Below are 8011 nucleotides of genomic sequence, written 5' to 3'. Positions count from 1 at the left end.
TACTGTATATTGACGGGACCCTACTCACAGATACCCCCCTCAGGGCCGTAGCCAGGATCTGAGTTTTACTGAGGTCCCAATACATTTTAAGAAAGTTGAGCTCATTTACTGCATTTCTATGGAATTAAAAAACTCTAAAATACTATTTGGAGAACAGCAAAAATGACCCCATCCATTAAAACATTAGAAAGAGAGCGACACGGATCTACATATTTGCTGACCTGTGACCCACTGACACCACCCCAGTTTAGAGGGGACTAAGGCAGCCCAAGAGTTAACACACACAGGGAACTTTATTCACACACATGAGAAGATTAACATGGGGATGTACAGTACCAGTCAAAAGTTTGGACACACCTACTACTCATTCAAGGGTTTTTCTTTATTTTTTAAACTATTTTCTACATTGTAGGATAATAGTGAAGACATCAAAACCATGAAATAACACATATGGAATCATGTAGTAACCAAAAAAGTGTTAAACAAGTCAAAATATATTTTATATTTGAGATTCTTCAAATAGCCACCCTTTGCCTTGATGACAGCATTGCACACTCTTGACATTCTTTCAACCAGATTCATGAGGTAGCCACCTGGAATGCAAATGTATTAAAGATAAAAAACTGAAATACCTTATTTACATAAGTATTCAGACCCTTTGCTATGAGACTCGAAATTGAGCTCAGGTGCATCCTCTTTCCATTGATCATCCTTGAGATGTATCTACAACTTGATTGGAGTCCACCTGTGGTAAATTCAATTGATTGGACATGTTTTGTAAAGGCACACACCTGTCTACTTAAGGTTCCACAGTTGACAGTGCATGTCAGAGCAAAAACCAAGCCATGAGGTCAAAGGAATTATCCGTAGAGCTCCGAGACAGGATTGTGTCGAGGCACAGATCTGGGGGACGGTACCAAAAAATGTCTGCAGCATTGAAGGTCCCCAAGAACACAGTGGCCTCCATCATTCTGAAATGGAAGAAGTTTGGAACCACCAAGACTCTTCCAAGAGCTTCCCGGCCAAACTGAGCAATCGGGGAAGAAGGGCCTTGGTCAGGGAGTTGACGAAGAACCTGATGGTCACTCTGACAGAGGTCCAGAGTTCCTCTGTGGAGATGGGAGAACCTTCCAGAAGGACAACCATCTATGCAGCACTGCACCAATCAGGCCTTTATGGTAGAGTAGTCCCCTGTAGCTCAGTTAGTAGAGCATGGCGCTTGCAACGCCAGGGTTGTGGGTTCGTTTCCCACGGGGGGCCAGTATGAATATAAAAATATAAAAAATAAATGTATGCACTCACTAAATGTAAGTCGCTCTGGATAAGAGCGTCTGCTAAATGACTAAAATGTAAAATGTAGATTGGCCAGACGAAAGCCACTCCTCAGTAAAAGGCACATGACAGACCACTTTGAGTTTGCCAAAAGGCACCTAAAGACTCTCAGACCATGAGAAACAAGATTCCCTGGTCTGATGAAACCAAGATTGAACTCTTTGGCCTGAATGCCAAATGTCAAGTCTGGAGGAAACCTGGCACCATCCCTACGGTGAAGCATGGTGGTGGTAGCATCATGCTGTGGGGATGTTTTTCAGCAGCAGGGACTGGGAGACTAGTCAGGATCGAGGTAAAGATGAACGGAGCAAAGCACAGAGAGATCCTTGATGAAAACCTGCTCCAGAGCGCTCAGGACCTCAGACTGGGGCGAAGGATCACCTTCCAACAGGACAACAACCCTAAGCACACAGCCAAGACAATGCAGGAGTGGCTTCGGGACGAGTCTCTGAATGTCCTTGAATGGCCCAGCTAGAGCCCGAACTTGAACCCGATCGAACATCTCTGGAGAGACCTGAAAATAACTGTGCAGCGACTTTCCCCATTCAACGTGACAGAGCTTGAGAGGATCTGCAGAGAAGAATTGGAGAAACTCCCCAAATACAGGTGTGCCAAGCTTGTAGCGTCATACCCAAGAAGACTCGAGGATGTAATCGTTGCCAAAGGTGCTTCAAAAAAGTACTGAGTAAAGGGTCTGAATGCTTATGTAAATGTGATATTTCAGTTTTTAATTTTTTTATACATTTGCAAAAATGTCTAAAAACGTATATTTTTTCTTTGTCATTATGGGGCATTGTGTGTAGATTGATGAGGAAAAAATCAATTTAATCAATTTTAGAAAAGGCTGTCACGTAAAAAAATGTCGAAAAAGTCAAGTGGTCTGAATACTTACACAGAGTATGATAGAATGGGATATGGGATGGAACCACAAGGACTGCATCTAATAATGACCTAATAAACATGTAGTAACACCAGATTAATGACCAGCATGGCAATAGTACAGTAAGAATAATGTCAAGGACTGTATATTATACAAATAGTCAGCTATTGCACAGCAACACACAAGAGCAATAACTGTATTTAAATAATATATATTATAGACTGAGTGTACAAAATATTAGGAACACCTTCCTAATATTGAGTTGCACCCCCTTTTGCCTTCAGAACAGCCTCAATTCGTCAGGGCATGGCCAATGTTGACTCCAATGCTTCCCACAGTTGTGTCAAGTTGGCTGGGTGTCCTTTGGGTGGTGGACCATTCTTGATACACACGGGAAACTGTTGAGCTTGAAAAACCCAGTAGCGTTGCAGTTCTTGACACACTCAAACTGCTGAAACTGGCACCTACTACCATGCCCCGTTCAAAGGCACTTACATATTTTGTCTTGCCCATTCTCCCTCTGAATGGCACACATACACAATCCATGTCTCAATTGTCTCAAGGCTTAAAAATCCTTCTTTAACCTGTCTCCTCCCGTTCACCTATACTGATTGAAGTATATTTAACAAGTGTCATCAATAAGGGATCATAGCTTTCACCTGGATTCACCTGGTCAGTCTCTGTCATATTTTGTACAATCAGTGTATATAGGAAATAGGAAGTCGTAAACAGTGAATAATCATTGCAGACAATATCATTAGTAACATAATAATAACAGCAATGAGAACTAAATAGAATACTGCTAATCTAGCACATACTGCAATGATAACAACAGCGACAACTAACTTTGTAATGACGCATCCCATGCACGTATGTCCACCCACGCTCTGAAACTGGAAGAAAAACAGTTTATGAATCATTAGACAAAGAATGTTAGCAACACTTTTCTCTTTTCCATAGGTCTTATCTAATAAATTATTCCTGATATCTGTAACAGTTGAGTTTGTGTATCAAATATTACTGTACAACTTTCGCTGCTACAGTGGGGAAAAAAAGTATTTAGTCAGCCACCAATTGTGCAAGTTCTCCCACTTAAAAAGATGAGAGAGGCCTGTAATTTTCATCATAGGAAAGACGTCAACTATAACAGACAAATTGAGAAAAAAAAATCCAGAAAATCACATTGTAGGATTTTTTATGAATTTATTTGCAAATTATGGTGGAAAATAAGTATTTGGTCACCTACAAACAAGCAAGATTTCTGGCTCTCACAGACCTGTAACTTCTTCTTTAAGAGGCTCCTCTGTCCTCCACTCGTTACCTGTATTAATGGCACCTGTTTGAACTTGTTATCAGTATAAAAGACACCTGTCCACAACCTCAAACAGTCACACTCCAAACTCCACTATGGCCAAGACCAAAGAGTTGTCAAAGGACACCAGAAACAAAATTGTAGACCTGCACCAGGCTGGGAAGACTGATTCTGCAATAGGTAAGCAGCTTGGTTTGAAGAAATCAACTGTGGGAGCAATTATTAGGAAATGGAAGACATACAAGACCACTGATAATCTCCCTCGATCTGGGGCTCCACACAAGATCTCACCCCGTGGGGTCAAAATGATCACAAGAACGGTGAGCAAAAATCCCAGAATCACACGGGGGGACCTAGTGAATGACCTGCAGAGAGCTGGGACCAAAGTAACAAAGCCTACCATCAGTAACACACTACGCCGCCAGGGACTCAAATCCTGCAGTGTCAGACGTGTCCCCCTGCTTAAGCCAGTACATGTCCAGGCCCGTCTGAAGTTTGCTAGAGTGCATTTGGATGATCCAGAAGAAGATTGGGAGAATGTCATATGGTCAGATGAAACCAAAATAGAACTTTCTGGTAAAAACTCAACTCGTCGTGTTTGGAGGACAAAGAATGCTGAGTTGCATCCAAAGAACACCATACCTACTGTGAAGCATGGGGGTGGAAACCTCATGCTTTGGGGCTGTTTTTCTGCAAAGGGACCAGGACGACTGATCCGTGTAAAGGAAAGAATGAATGGGGCCATGTATCGTGAGATTTTGAGTGAAAACCACCTTCCATCAGCAAGGGCATTGAAGATGAAACATGGCTGGATCTTTCAGCATGACAATGATCCCAAACACACTGCCCGGGCAACGAAGGAGTGGCTTCGTAAGAAGCATTTCAAGGTCCTGGAGTGGCCTAGCCAGTCTCCAGATCTCAACCCCATAGAAAATCTTTGGAGGGAGTTGAAAGTCTGTGTTGCCCAGCGACAGCCCCAAAACATCACTGCTCTAGAGGAGATCTGCATGGAGGAATGGGCCAAAATACCAGCAACAGTGTGTGAAAACCTTGTGAAGACTTACAGAAAACGTTTGACCTTTGCCATTGCCAACAAAGGGTATATGACAAAGTATTGAGAAACTTTTGTTATTGACCAAATACTTATTTTCCACCATAATTTGCAAATAAATTCATTAAAAATCCTACAATGTGATTTTCTGGATTTTTTTCTTCTCATTTTGTCTGTCATAGTTGACGTGTACCTATGATGAAAATTTCAGGCCTCTCTCATCTTTTTAAGTGGGAGAACTTGCACAATTGGTGGCTGACTAAATACTTTTTTCCCCCACTGTATATACACTACCGTTCAAAAGTTTGGGGTCACTTAGAAATGTCCTTGTTTTCCATGAAAACATACATGAAATGAGTTTGAATAGGAAATATAGCAAAATGCATAGGAAATGTAGTCATTGACAAGGTTAGAAATAATGATTTTTAATAGAAATAATAATTGTGTCCGTCAAACTTTGCTTTCGTCAAATAATCCTCCATTTGCAGCAATTACAGACTTGCAGACCTTTGGCATTCTAGTTGTCAATTTGTTGAGGTAATCTGAAGAGATTTCACCCCATGCTTCCTGAAGCACCTCCCATAAATTGGATTGGCTTGATAGGCACTTCATACGTACATTACGGTCAAACTGCTCCCACAACAGCTCAATAGGGTTGAGATCCGTTGACTGTGCTGGCCACTCCATTATAGACAGAATACCAGCTGATTGCTTCTTCCCTAAATAGTTATTGCATAGTTTGGAGCTGTGCTTTTGGTCATTGTCCTGTTGTAGGAGGAAACTGGCTCCAATCAAGTGCAGGCCACAGGGTATGGCATGGCGTTGCAAAATGGAGTGATAGCCTTCCTCCTTCAAGATCCCTTTTACCCTGTACAAATCTCCCACTTTACCACCACCAAAGCACCCCCAGACCATCACATTGCTTCCACCATGCTTGACAGATTGATTCAAGCACTCCTCCAGCATCTTTTCATTTGGTCTGCGTCTCACAAATGTTCTTCTTTGTGATCCGAACACCTCAAACTTCGATTCGTCTGTCCATAACACTTTTTTCCAATCTTCCTCTGTCCAGTGTCTGTGTTCTTTTGCCCATCTTAATCTTTTCTTTTTATTGGCCAGTCTGAGATATGTTTTTTTCTTTGCAACTCTGCCTAGAAGGTCAGCATCCCGGAGTCGCCTCTTCACCGTTGACGTTGAGACTGGTGTTTTGCGGATACTGTTTAATGAAGCTGCCAGTTGAGGCCCTGTGAGGCGTCTGTTTCTCAAACTAGACACTCTAATATATTTGTCCTCTTGCTCAGTTGTGCACCGGGGCCTCCCTCTCCTCTTTCTATTCTGGTTAGAGCCAGGTTGTGCTGTTCTGTGAAGGGAGTAGTACACAGCGTTGTACGAGATCTTCAGTTTCTTGGCAATTTCTCACATGGAATAGCCTTAATTTCTCAGAACAATAATAGACTTACGAGTTTCAGAAGAAGGTTATTTGTTTCGGGCCATTTTGAACCTGTAATCGAACCCACAATTACTGATGCTCCAGATACTCAACTAGTCTCAAGAAGGCCAATTTTATTGCTTCTTTAATCAGCACAACAGTTTTCAGCTGTGCTAACATAATTGCAAAAGGGTTTTCTAATGATCAGTTAGCCTTTTAAAATGATAAACTTGGATTAGCAAACACAACGTGCCATTGGAACACAGGACTGATGGTTGCTTATAATGGGCCTCTGTACGCCCTAGTAGATATTCCATAAAAAAATCAGCCGTTTCCAGCTACAATAGCCATTTAAAACATTAACAATGTCTACACTGCATTTCTGATCAATTTGATGTTATTGTAATGGACAAAAAAATATGCTTTTCTTTAGAAAACAAGGACATTTCTAAGTGACCCCAAAGTTTTGAACGGTAGTGTGTATATATATACACTCAGTGGTATGAAGGGACCTAAAGTGTGCCAGAAAAACATTCCCCACACCATTATACCACCGCCACCAGCCTGTACCGTTGACACCAGGCAGGATGGGGCCATGGACTCATGCTGCTTATGCCAAATCCTGACTCTGCTATCAGCATGACGCAACAGGAACCGAGATTCATCAGTCCAGGCAATGTTTTTCCACTCCTCAATTATACAGTGTTGGTGATCGCGTGCCCACTGGAGCCGCTTCTTCTTGTGTTTAGCTGATTGGAGTGGAACCCGGTGTGGTCGTCTGATGCAATAGCCCATCCGTGTGAAGGACGCTTTGTGCGTTCTGAGATGCCGATCTGCACACCACTGTCGTACTGCACTGTTATTTGCCTATTTGTGGCCCACCTGTTAGCTTGCACGATTCATGCCATTCTCCTTCAACCTCTCATCAACGAGCTATTTTCGCCCACAGGACTGCCACTGACTGGATATTTTTTGTTCGTCGCACCATTCTCGGTAAACCCTAGACACTGTCGTGCGTGAAAAGCCTAGGAGGCCAGCCGTTTCTGAGATACTGGAACCGGAGCGCCTGGCACCGACAATCATACCACGCTCAAAGTCACTTAGGTCACTCGTTTTGCCCATTCTAACGTTCAATCGAACAGTAAGTGAATGCCTCAATGCCTGTCTTCCTGCTTTATATAGCAAGCCATGGCCACGTGACTCGCTGTCTGTAGGAGCGAACCATTTTCGTGAATGGGGGGGTGTACCTAATAAACGATGTGGGGATTAAAAGCTTCCATTAACGTAACCTTTTTCTCAAGGATTCTATTTTTAAAATTATTTGTGACTTCCCTGAGTTTATCTAAAGAAACTCACACTTATCAATTCTCTTTGCAAAGTAAATGAATGAATAATGCTGAATGATATAGTGCAAATTGTACGTCATCAGAGGCCAGTAAGACTGGGGCCTTTAGGGAACTTGCATTATTCATTTGAATAGGGTACAGAGAGTCCATTTCAGATCAAGCTCCCAAGCAGTGGTTGGACGACAAATCCATGTTATCAACAGTGCATTTAATTGTACTTTAATAACTCTGAGGCAAGAGAGATTCATACCCCTTCCTCCATCATTCCATGAAAGAATGAAACCACACACACGGTTCCATTTTAAAACCTTTGATATTGATGCAGTGCTGAGTTCCAGACTGTTCCAGTTCCATGGAGGTGAAATGAACGGTGTATGTTTGATTAGGTTCTACAGTGATGGGTGGGCTTGTTGCACTGGGGGCCTGACTAAGACTTAGCTGAGAGCTACTTTATCCTTTTACTATGTGGGCTAAATCAGGGTCGCACAGTGTTTCTTGGTAGTCTTAAATCTACTTTGAAACAAAAGTATACACCTCACACACATAGTTATGGTCTTAAAAAATGAAGACACCTGTACCATGTCAGATATAGAGTTGAAATGTATTACATTTTGAGTTTGCATCCCAATATTACACTTTATATACATCACAGAAGACTGAA

The sequence above is a fragment of the Coregonus clupeaformis genome, chromosome 12, assembly GCF_020615455.1.
Source record: "Coregonus clupeaformis isolate EN_2021a chromosome 12, ASM2061545v1, whole genome shotgun sequence".
Lineage (NCBI taxonomy): Eukaryota > Metazoa > Chordata > Actinopteri > Salmoniformes > Salmonidae > Coregonus > Coregonus clupeaformis.
This window is presented reverse-complemented; position numbering follows the sequence as displayed.